Raw genomic sequence first — 12,489 nt, forward strand, 5'->3', positions numbered from 1 at the left:
TCGTCGAAGGATTCTCTAAAATTTCTATGCCCCTAACTGAATTGACCAAGAAAAATCAGAGATTTGTGTGGTCAGATAAGTGTGAAACAAGCTTTCAGGAGTTGAAGGACCGTTTGATAACAGCTCCGGTGTTAGCTTTGCCATGAGATCAAGAGAAGTTTATGGTTTATTGTGATGCATCCAGACAAGGTCTGGGATGTGTTCTGATGCAAGCTGACAGAGTCATAGCTTATGCCTCTCGACAACTGAAAGATTATGAGCAGCGCTATCCAACTCATGATTTAGAACTTGCTGCTGTGGTTTTTGCTCTAAAGATATGGCGACATTATCTTTACGGTAAGAAGTGTGAAATTTATACTGATCATAAGAGTCTCAAATACTTTTTCACCCAGAAGGATTTGAATATGAGGCAGAGAAGGTTGTTGGAATTAGTTAAGGACTACGACTGTGAAATTCTGTATCACCCCGGGAAGGCCAATGTTGTGGCCGATGCTTTAAGCAGAAAAGGTCCCGGGCAGGTTTGTACCACGGTTTTGATAGCCCCTCAACTAGCCTCAGAAATGGTTAGTGCAGGGATTGAGTTCCTGGTTGGAAAATTGCACAATTTGACACTCCAGTCTAATCTGTTGGAGAGAATCAGAAAGGCACAACTAGAAGATCTCGAGCTAGTTAAGGTTCGAGATGAAGTAATGGCTGGTGGGCCTAAAAACTTTTTCAGTCTCAAACAGTGGAATGTTGTTATACAAAGCTCGAGTTTGTGTTCCTAATGCTGATGAGCTTAAGAAGGAGATACTTGACGAAGCTCATACCACACCTTATTCATTGCATCCGGGAACCACCAAAATGTATTAGGATTTAAAACCCTACTTCTGGTGGTATGGGATGAAAAGAGATGTGGTGGACAAAGTGTCCAAGTGTTTAACCTGCCAACAAATTAAGGCTGAACATCAGAGGCTGGCAGGGTTATTGCAACCTTTGGTCCTTCCTGAGTTGAAGTGGGAGGACATTGCAATGGATTTTGCAACTGGATTGCCTAGAACTACGGGAATGTATGATTCAGTATGGGTCATAGTGGATAGATTCACAAAATTAGCTCACTTTCTACCAGTGAAAGTTAAATATTCAATGGATCAGTATGCTGAATTGTATGTGAAGGAGATAGTTCGTCTCCATGGAGCCCCTAAATCTATTGCGTCAGATAGGGATCCAAATTTTTCATCGAAATTTTGGGTGAGTCTTCAGAAGGCTATGTGTACTAAGTTAAAGTTTAGCACAGCCTTTCACCCTCAGACTGATGGTCAGTCGGAAAGAACAATTCAGATATTGGAAGACTTACTGCGAGCCTGTGTCATGGACTTTGAAGGTTCATGGAGTATGTACTTGCCTTTAATTGAATTCTCCTACAACACTAGCTACCAGAGTACAATAGGGATGGCTCCCTATGAGATGTTATATGGTAGAAAATGTCGTTCTCCTATACATTGGGACGCAACAAGAGAAAGGAAGTACTTCGGTCCAGAGTTAGTGCAGAGGACCAATGAGGCTATTGATAAGATCAAGGCTCGGATGCTTGCTGCTCAAAGCAGGCAGAAAAGTTATGCTGATCTGAAGCGCAGAGAAGTCACATTTTAGGCAGGGGAACATGTTTTCCTGCGGGTTTCACCAATGAAGGGTATTAGGCGCTTCGGGAAGAAGGGTAAGTTAAGCCCTAGGTTCAGGGGGCCATTTCAGATATTTGAGAAGGTCGGGCAGGTAGCATATCGGCTAGCCTTACCACCAGCGTTATCGGCTGTTCATGACGTATTTCACATTTCTATGTTGAGGAAATACGTGTCAGACCCGACTCATATCTTGAGTTATGAAGCCCTTGAACTACAATCATACTTATCCTATGATGAGCAACCTCTACAGATTCTGGAAAGAAAAGAAAAAGTTCTTCGGAACAAGACTATTTCTCTGGTTAAGGTGCTCTGGAGGAACAGCAAGGTGGAGGAAGCCACCTGGGAGTTGGAGTCTGATATGAGGACTCAACATCCAGAGCTATTCAGGTTAGATTTCGAGGACGAAATCCTTTTAACGGGGGGATAATTGTAATGACCGATTTAGTATTTTGGATTAGTAAAGGCAATTAGCACTAATTTTTAATATTTTATTATTATTATTTATGAATTTATTTAATTATGGACCCCAATATTTGGAAATAAATATTAGAGTTATAATTTCTCAATTCCGGAGATTTTATTAAACTCTAGGGGTATTATTTAGCTTATATGTGAAATATGCAATTTTTGTAATTTTTTCTCGGCGACAACAGAAAATGCGATGGATGGCTAGTTTGATCACATGGGTAAGTTTAGAACCTTATTTCTTAGTGGGAAATATTTTAGAAAAAATAAAATATCAGGATAGAGCGGGGTTATGGAATTTGACCATTTTACCCCTAGCTTTTGAAAATACCTAAGTTTTGACTTAAAGGGCATTTTAGTCATTTCCTTTGGTCAGAGTTAAGTGGGAGCCTAGGTTTGTGACACCTAGCACTCTATTTGTTCAGCAAGGATTAACTTAGTCAATCCTTTATTCATTTTAGAAAAAACATAATGAAAATACAAAAAAAATCAAGAAGCTTTCTCTTCCTTTCTTTCTCTTTTTGAACCAGCTCAGGACAGGGGATTAGCTGCTGGTTTTTGAGTGTTTCAGCAAGGGATTCAAGAAGAAATCAAGCAAAGGTAAGCTCTAGCAACTCCTTGCCCTAGTTCTTGAATTTAACTTTAGGTTGAGTTTGTGATTTTGTGATTTAGTGGCTGTTAGGGTTAGGTTGAGTTATGATTCGAATTCTAGGCTTAATTTGAGTTGGTATTAGCCTATTGTAGCTGGTTTTGATTATTTGATTGGGTGTTGTGCAACTTTGAGCTTTGAGTTCAAAGCTTTGAGCTTTAATGGCAACTTGAGTTGTAATGGTTTTTTCTATGAAATACTGGCTGGAATATATTGTGTATACCCTTATTAGGTACTCTGGAAGGTTTCATTGCATTTGGTGGAGAATTGAGCAACAAATGAAAGACTTTGGGAAACCTGGTGCAAACCGGCTAGCTGGTTTGCCAAGCCACAAAAACCGGCTAGCCGGTTTTGGCAGGGTTCCTCGGGCCTTTCATTTTCTCAATTTTTGTCTTTACGGTGCCTCAGTTGGGTGTTTTCCAATTTCCAGAGTTAGAATAACCCATTGAGAGTATAACAGAACCTAGGGTTTTTGTTTTGGGTTTCCCGGGATTAGGGTTTTAGTCATGTAACTTACTCGATTTCAAAATGTGATTAGGGCATCAATCTATCATGAGATTTCCGTTCAGGTCGGCCAGCACACTTGAATTCGGAAAGAAGGTAAGAACTGAATATAATGTGTGGTATGAGTATTTGAATGTATGTATATGTGTGTGTATATGCATGCTTAGATTGTTATTTGCACTACCAACACTTGTATGGTTATGATACAAAGTGCATTGGTATAGTGAGTGTTGTTTGTGAGTACAATACATTGATACCAACACGAGTACGAGAAAGTGCTAAGGTGTGCGGTATATCAGTCAGTGGTACTCAGGGTACAAAATAAACCCTACAAACACTCGTATAGTGAGGTACGTTGTGTATGTGGTATAGTGGCTGTACCCTAGTAGTGAACGTTCATGCTCATCTGATAAGCCTTGTAATAGGTGTATGGGCACCTAATTACAGGTCAGAAATTATATAATATGTTAGATGCATTTCTTACTGAGTCTGTCGACTCACAGTTCTGCTTCCATGTGTAGGTAAAGGAAAGGCGAAAGCTGAACAAGAGTGAACCTGAGCTCGGATGAGATTGTACATGTGAAAGCAGCGCGACCTGGAGTGTTCGGTCTCGGGACATCTGGGGATTGTATTTTGGTAGTCGCTGTACGACCTGTAATAAATGTATATTTTGGAATGTTAACTTTAAAAAGTTTGAAAACGGGATCCCGATACTTGTAAATAATTTATTATATTATAAAGTTTATTAATTAATATAAAAGTTTTAATTTGACACGATTTTTGAGAAAAATTCTTTGATTAGCAAAGATTGCACTATAATTGGAAAAGCACTGTAGCGTGCCTTAGCATTAGGGCATTACAAACATGGCAATACCCTAAATATCTCAAAAATAGGAAAAACTAGGGTTCCAAAAACTGCCCCAACCGGCAAACCGGTTCCCAACCAGAAGTCCGGTTTCAGGACACCATCTGGTCGACCGGTTGCTACAGGTCCCCTAGAACCGGAATTCCGGTTCTGTGCTGGGAACCCGAAAAATTCCCCCATGACCTCAAAATCAAACCAAACTTTACAAAACTCTCCAGTATACCTGTATATACTCAAATAAACCCAAACCAACCAAAAGACTTCAACAAACAGCTCATAAAACAAAATCACCATTAGAGCTCCAACTTGAGCTCATAAACTTCAATTTAACTCAAACTATGAAATAATCACCTAACCTAGCCCAAGCCAGCAATAAACATCACAATCAAACATCAGAATACACATTAGAATCACCCTTAAACAAACAGCCCCTACTTCATAATTTCACAAACTCAACCTAAAGAAAAAGCTTGAAAACATGAAACCAATGGTCTAGGGTTTACCTTTGCTTCAAGAATGCTCAATTCCTTAGCTTCAATCTAGAAAAACATAAAACTTTGAGGGTAAATCCCTCTGGTTTTTGCCCCAGCCGAAAGAGAGAAAGAGAGAGTGTGAGTTCTATTTGGTTTTTCTTTCAATTTCTTTATTTTCTAAAAATGAGACTTAAGAAATATTCAATTAATCTTTGCTGAAAATTAATAGGTCATGTGTCACCTCCTAATGCAGCCACCAAGCATTTCCCGTAGTAATTTACTAAAATGCGTCTTATACTTAAAATTAGGGTATTTCTAAAGCTAGGGGTAAAATGGTCAAATTCCATAACCCCGCTTAATCCCGATATTTTATTTTCTAAAATATTTCCCACTAAGAAATAAAGTTCTAAACTTACCCGTGTGATCAAACTAGCCATCCATCAGATTTTCCGTTGTCGCCGAGCAAAAATTACAAAAATAACATATTTCACATATAAAATAAATAATACCCCTAGAGTTTAATAAAATCTCGGGAATTGAGAAATTATAACTCTAATATTCATTTCTAAATATTGGGGTCCACAAATAATTAATTTCGTAAATAATCATAAAATAAAAGAAATTAATGCTAATTGCCTTTACTAATCCAAAATACTAAAGCGGTCATTACAATTATTCCCCCGTTAAAAGGATTTCGTCCTCGAAATCTAACCTGAATAGCTCTGGATGTTGAGTCCTCATAACAGACTCCAACTCCCAGGTGGCTTATTCCACCTTACTGTTCTTCCAGAGCACCTTAACCAAAGAAATAGTCTTGTTCCGAAGAACCTTTTCTTTTCTGTCAAGAATCTGTACAGGTTGCTCTTCATAGGATAAGTCTGATTGCAGTTCAAGGGCTTCATAACTCAAGATATGAGTCGGGTCAGATACATATTTCCTCAACATAGAATATGAAATACGTCATGAACAGCTGATAACGCTTGTGGTAAGGCTAGCCGATATGCTACCTGCCCCACCTTTTCAAGTATCTGAAATGGCCCAATGAACCTAGGGCTCAACTTACCCTTCTTCCCGAAGCGCCTAATACGTTTCATTGGTGAAACCTGTAGGAAAACATGTTCCCCTGCCTGAAATGTGACATCTCTGTGCTTCGGATCAGCATAACTATTCTGCCTGCTTTAAGAAATAAGCATCTGAGCCTTGATCTTCTCTATAGCTTCATTGGTCTTCTGAACCAATTCCTGGCCCAAGTACTTCCTTTCTCCAGTCTCGTCCCAATGAATAGGTGAGCGACATTTTCTACCATATAGCATCTCATAGGGAGCCATCCCTATTGTACTCTGATAGCTATTATTGTAGGAGAACTCAATTAGAGGCAAGTACTTACTCCACGAACCCTCAAATTCCATAGTAAATCTTCCAGTATCTGAATCGTTCTTTTTTACTAACCATCAGTCTGAGGGTGAAAGGCTGTGCTAAACTTCAACTTGGTAACCATAGCCTTCTGAAGACTCACCCAAAACTTCGATGTAAATTTTGGATCCCTGTCTGACACAATAGATTTAGGGGCTCCATGGAGACGAACTATATCCTTTACATACAGTTCAGCGTACTGATCCACTGAATATGTAACTTTCATTGGCAAAAAGTGAGCTAATTTCGTGAATCTATCCATTATGACCCATACTAAATCATACATTCCTGTGGTTTTAGGCAATCCAGTCACAAAATCCATTGCAATGTCCTCCCACTTCCACTCAGGAAGGACTAAAGGTTGTAATAATCCTGTCGGCCTTTGATGTTCAGCCTTAATGTGCTGGCAGGTTAAACACTTGGACACGTAGTCCACCACATCTCTTTTCATCCCATACCACCAGAAGTAGGGTTTCAAATCCTGGTACATTTTGGTGGTTCTCGGATGCAGTGAATAAGGTGTGGTGTGAGCTTCATCAAGTATCTCTTTCTTAAGCTCATCAACACCAGGAACATAAACTCAAGCTTTATATAGCAACACTCCACTATTCGAGACTGAAAAGTCTCTAGGCCAACCAGCCATTACCTCGTCTCGAACCTTAACTAACTCGGGATCTTGTAGTTGTGCCTTTCTGACTCTCTCTAACAGATCAGATTGAAGTGTCAAATTGTGCAATTTTCCAACCAAAAATTATCTCAGAGGCTAGTTGAGGGGCTATCAACACCTTGGTACAAACTTGCCCTGGGCCCTTTCTACTCAAAGCATCAGCCACAACATTGGCCTTCCCGGGGTGATACAGAATCTCACAATCGTAATCTTTAACAAATTCTAGCCACCTCCCTTGCCTCATGTTCAAATCTTTCTGGGTGAGAAAGTATTTGAGACTCTTATGATCAGTATGAATCGCACATTTTTCGCCGTAGAGATAATGTCGCCATATCTTTAGAGCAAAAACCACAGCAGGAAGCTCTAGGCCATGAGTTGGATAGCACTGCTCATAATCTTTTAATTGACGAGAAGCATAAGCTATAACTCTGTCAGCTTGCATCAGAACACATCCCAGACCCTGTCTGGATGCATCACAATAAACAAAGAATTTCTCTTGATCTGATGGCAAAGCTAACACCAGAGCTGTTATCAAACGTTGCTTCAACTTTTGAAAACTTTTTTCACACTTGTCTGACCACACAAATCTCTTATTTTTCTTTGTCAATTCGGTTAGGGGCATAGAGATTTTAGAAAACCCCTCGACAAAACGTCGATAATACCCTGCTAACCCGAGAAAACTTCAAACCTCCATCACAGATTTTGGTCTCGGCCAATTCTTTACTGACTCAACCTTGTTTGGATCAACCATAATCCTGTTCTTTCCAACAATATGTCCCAGAAATGATACCTCAGACAACTAGAATTCGCACTTTTTGAACTTTTACATACAACTTGTGATCCTTAAGTCGCTGTAATACCATTCGAAGATGATGCTCGTGCTCCTCTTCTGACTGAGGGTATACAAGGATGTCATTGATAAACACTATAACGCAATTATCGAGTAAATCCTTGAATACCGTATTCATGAGATCCATAAAGGCCGCAGGAGCATTAGTCAATCCGAATGATATTCCCAGAAACTCATAGTGCCCATATCTGGTTCGAAAAGCAGTCTTTGATATGTCCTCTTCCCGGATTCTGTGTTGATGATAACCAGATCGTAGATCAATCTTCAAAAACACTGTCTTTCCCTGAAGTTGATCGAACAAATCATCGATTCTGAGTAACGGATACTTGTTCTTAATCGTCAACTTGTTTAGCTCTCGATAATCAATACACATTTTGAGAGAACCATCTTTCTATTTTACAAACAGAACCAGAGCTCCCCAGGGCGATACACTGGGTCGGATAAACCCAATATCAAGCATCCCCTGAAGTTGTAACTTAAGTTCCTTGAGTTCTGTTGGAGCCATCCTATATGGAGCTTTAGAGACAGGTTCAGCTCCAGGTGCCAGATCAATTACGAAATCAATCTCTCGTTGCAGCGGCAATCCCAAAAATTCCTCGCGAAACACGTCGAGAAAGTCTTTTACCAACGGGACTACCTCAGGCCCAAATGTTTCGGGCCTACTAGAGTCAAACACCACTGCTAAAAATCTTGCACATCCACTTTGTAGTAGATCTCTAGCTCTTAGTACGGAAATAACTGGGATCCGAGACCCCTGAACTGATCCAACATAAACAAATGGATCTTCACCTTCTGGCTGAAAAGTCACCATTTTCCACTTACAATCTATACATGTCGAATACTTGGACAGAAAATCCATCCCAGGTATGATGTAAAACTCCGTTAATTCTAGTTCTATAAGGTCAGCGCTCAACTCCCTATCCTCGATTGTAACCGGTGTAGACCCAATGTGCCTATTAGAGATAACCAATTCCCCGCTAGGCATTAGGGTTCCAAACCCTCTTTCTAAAATATTACAAGGCCTACCCAAAAGATCAATTATTCTCGTCGCTACATATGAACGTGTAGCTCCCGAATCAAATAATACTGCACATAAGGAGTTGTTGACGAGAAGCTGACCTGTCACAACAGAAGGACTAGCTATAGCATCAGCTTGGGTAATATCGAACACTCGAACAGGAACTGATTTTACCTCAGCTTTCGGCTCCTCTTTCTTTGCCTGAGGGCAGTCTTTCTTGAAATGCCCCACCATGCCACATAGAAAGCATGCCTTTCGGTTGCACTCTCCCGGGTGATGTTTCTTGCAATGAGGACACTCAGGGTAAGAGTAACCCTGGCGTCCACCTCTGTCTTAGTTCCCACGAAACTGCTTGCTTTGCCCTGAACCACCAGATGCTGGGGTAACTTTCCTCTTCTGATCAGTGGTGGAGTCACCACCATCCCTACCATAAACAGGATTAGGAAACGTGGGGGTTCCACCAACACTCGGAGTCACTCGGGGCTCTTGAAGGAATTTCACAGCACCCTCGGCTCTCAAGGCTTTTTCAACCATTTCAACATATGAGGTTCCTTCAGTGGTAGTGATCACCAGATCATGCCTAATCTTCGTACTTAAACCGGCCAAATACTTTTCTTTCTTGCTAAAGTCAGTTGGCACGATTCCCACGGCGAGCTTGGCCAGACGGTCAAACTTGGTAGTATATTCGGTAACCGATATCCCCTCCGTTTGCACCAACTCAGTGAACTCTTTCCGCTTAGCACTGCGGACAGCTTCATTGTAATATTTAGAGTTAAACAAATCCTTAAATTCTTCACAGGTCATAACTGTGACATCCCTAGTGAGGGTTATTAACTCCCACCACACGAGGGCGTCCTCCTAGAACTGAAAAGTGGCACAGGTCACCTGATCATTACCATCCACTCCCATAAAGTTTAAAATACGCTCAATTACTGTGAGCCACTGCTCAGCCTTCATCACATCAGGACCTCCCAGAAACACTGGAGGTGCCTGCTTACAGAACCTTTCGTACAACAACTCCATACGGTTGCCAACAAAAACTTGTTCTGCTGGCACCGCAGGAACTACAACGGCCTGAGGAACATGTTGAGGAGGCACGACAGGAGGACTCTGCTGCCTCAACCTCTGAATCTTTTCATCCTGCTGACGGATCCGATCTTGCATTTATGCAAATCTCTACTCCCAATCCGAAGGAGCTTATGGTGGATTTACTAAACGACCACCCTGTGCTCTGCCACGGCCACGGCCGTGACCACGGGGATTCTAGGGATTTCCCTGACTGTCTCCGGTCTCAACCATGTGACCCTGACTTCTTGTATTTCGCGGGGCGTCCATTTTATAGGACTTAGCCTTCGAACTCATAAGCCAGGCAGGTTAGACGACAATCAAAACTTAATACCGCTCTTAAGGACTTAAAGGCAACACACTTAACATAAATAATTATAATCTAATATGCTTCCTACTTTCATAATCATTTAAAATACTAAACAAGTACGGGCTTACTGAACTGTGAACCGAGCTTTCTCTGATGAAGATTGTACATGTCTTAGCAAGCTTCGGTGGACAAACCTGGCGGCTCTGATACCAAAATTGTAACGTCCTAATGCTAAGGCACGCTATAGTGCTTTTCAATTACAGTGCAATCTTTGCTAATCAAAGAATTTTCTTGAAAAATGTGTCAAATGAAGACTTTTATAATAAATATTAAACTTTATATTATATTAAAATATTTACAAGTGTCGAGATCCCATTTTCAAACTTTTAAATTTAATATTCCAATATACATATAAACCAGGTCGCACAACGACTACAAAATATATAACCTCAGATGTCCTGAGACAGAACACTCCAAGTCGCGCCGCTTCGACATGTACAACTTCATTTGAGCTCAGGTTCACTCCAGTTCAGCTTTCGCCTTTCCTTTACCTACACATGAAAGTAGAACTGTGAGTTGACAGACTCAGTAAGAAAAGCACATAACATATCATATAATTTCTCACTTGTAGTTAGGCACCCATACACCTATTTACAAGGCTTAACAAATGAGTACGAACGTTCCATACTAGGGTATAGCCACTATACCACATACACTACGTACCTCAATGTACGAGTGTTGGTAGGGTTTGTTTCACACCCTGAGTACCATTGAGTGATATACCACGCACTCCCAGTACCTCACCGTACTTATGCTAGTATCACGGTACTCTCAAATAACATTCACTATACCAATGCACTCTATGCTGGAAATATTTTACCAAGATCTAGATTTACTACCATCTATGTTTCATTAACATCCTAATATGAATTCTAAAACAATGAAATAAACACATATAAAGTTCAGGAAACCTTACATTGGGTGCAGAGGAATATAATGACTCCTTACGTTCAGATCTCTACCCCTTGATTCCTTTCTGTAGCAGAGCATCACAAAGATCTGAACCTGGATCTCTTTCTCCCCTTCCTTTTATGCTGATTCTCCTTCTTGTTGGTTGGATTCTTCACAATCTTCCACACTATGATTGAGATACCACTTGATGTGTGTGGCCACTACTCTATCACTAGGGTATTTCGAAAAATTGAAGAGAATAAAAGAGAAGCAGAGAGTGGCGGCTATAGAGAAAGAATAAGAGGCTTAGGTTTTTCTCTGAAAGGAATAAGATGCATGTCCATAGTTTCCTGAAGCCATCACTTTCTATTTATAGAATACCACATAGGGTTAGGTTTGAATTGTATGGCATTAATATAATGAAAATATAAAATTGTAAAATACTTGCATAGTGGCCGACCATGATATGGATAATGGGCCTCACTTTGCAATTTTGCCATTTTGTCATTTTTCAATCCCATTTTTTCAAAAATGCCAATTTTCCAATTTAACCATTTAAATGCCAATTCTAATTATTTAATAACTAAAAATTAATTATTAATTTAGACATATAGAGTCTCTTAATTAATAAATAAACCTATAATCTTTTTTCTTTACAATTTCGCCCTTGCTTAGTGAAAATTCATAAACTAGACATAGTCTAACTTTAGAATTATAATTGATTAATCAATTAACTGAGTCTTACAAGCAGTACGGTCTCAACTAGTATGGGGACCATGGGCCTATATAACCGAGCTTCCAATAAGTCGAACAAAATTTATCAAGTAAATTCCCTAACTTATTAATTCATTTTTGAATCCACACTTAGAACTTGGAATTGCACTCTCAGTCATATAGAACGCTCTATATGTTCCAAGATATAGATACGCTATTAATTATCCGTTGTTATAATCCTAATTTGATCAATGACCCTCTAATAGATGATCTACATTGAATAGGAACTAAATTACTGTTACACCTTCAATGTATTTTATCCTTAAAACACTTAGCTCCGTATAAATGATATTTCAACAAAGTGAAATGAGATCTCAACCATTTATCTCTATTTAGCCAAGCTCGAAGGATATCATCGTTTCACTTTTAAATTCTTATAGAAGTTAGAGACTCCATATTTATGTGAGCGCTCCCACTCAATTATACTATCATGTTCCCAAAATGTACGTATCACCCTGACCCAAAAGTAGGCTTAACTAACAAATCAAAGAACATGTATAATACTCTTGAGATCGAACCTAACCATATCAGGATTAAGCTCATTTTATCTAGGATCTATAGGTGATATTGAATTGAATAGATCTTACGGTAAATTTTAATATATCTAATCAAAGTTCAATATTGGTCCCTTTCGATGTATACTCCATACATTCGATACTGGTAAACTTTGCCAATGCCCTGGAAAGGACATAACACTTATCCAAGGTTTAAGAATACCTATCGCTGATTATATCATGCCAGTCTAAATCCAGTGAACTAACAAATAAGGGAATAAACTTTCGAACATATAATTAAGATTATATTCCACTGTGCTGACAACACTA

The sequence above is a fragment of the Cannabis sativa genome, chromosome 3, assembly GCF_029168945.1.
Source record: "Cannabis sativa cultivar Pink pepper isolate KNU-18-1 chromosome 3, ASM2916894v1, whole genome shotgun sequence".
Classification (NCBI taxonomy): domain Eukaryota; kingdom Viridiplantae; phylum Streptophyta; class Magnoliopsida; order Rosales; family Cannabaceae; genus Cannabis; species Cannabis sativa.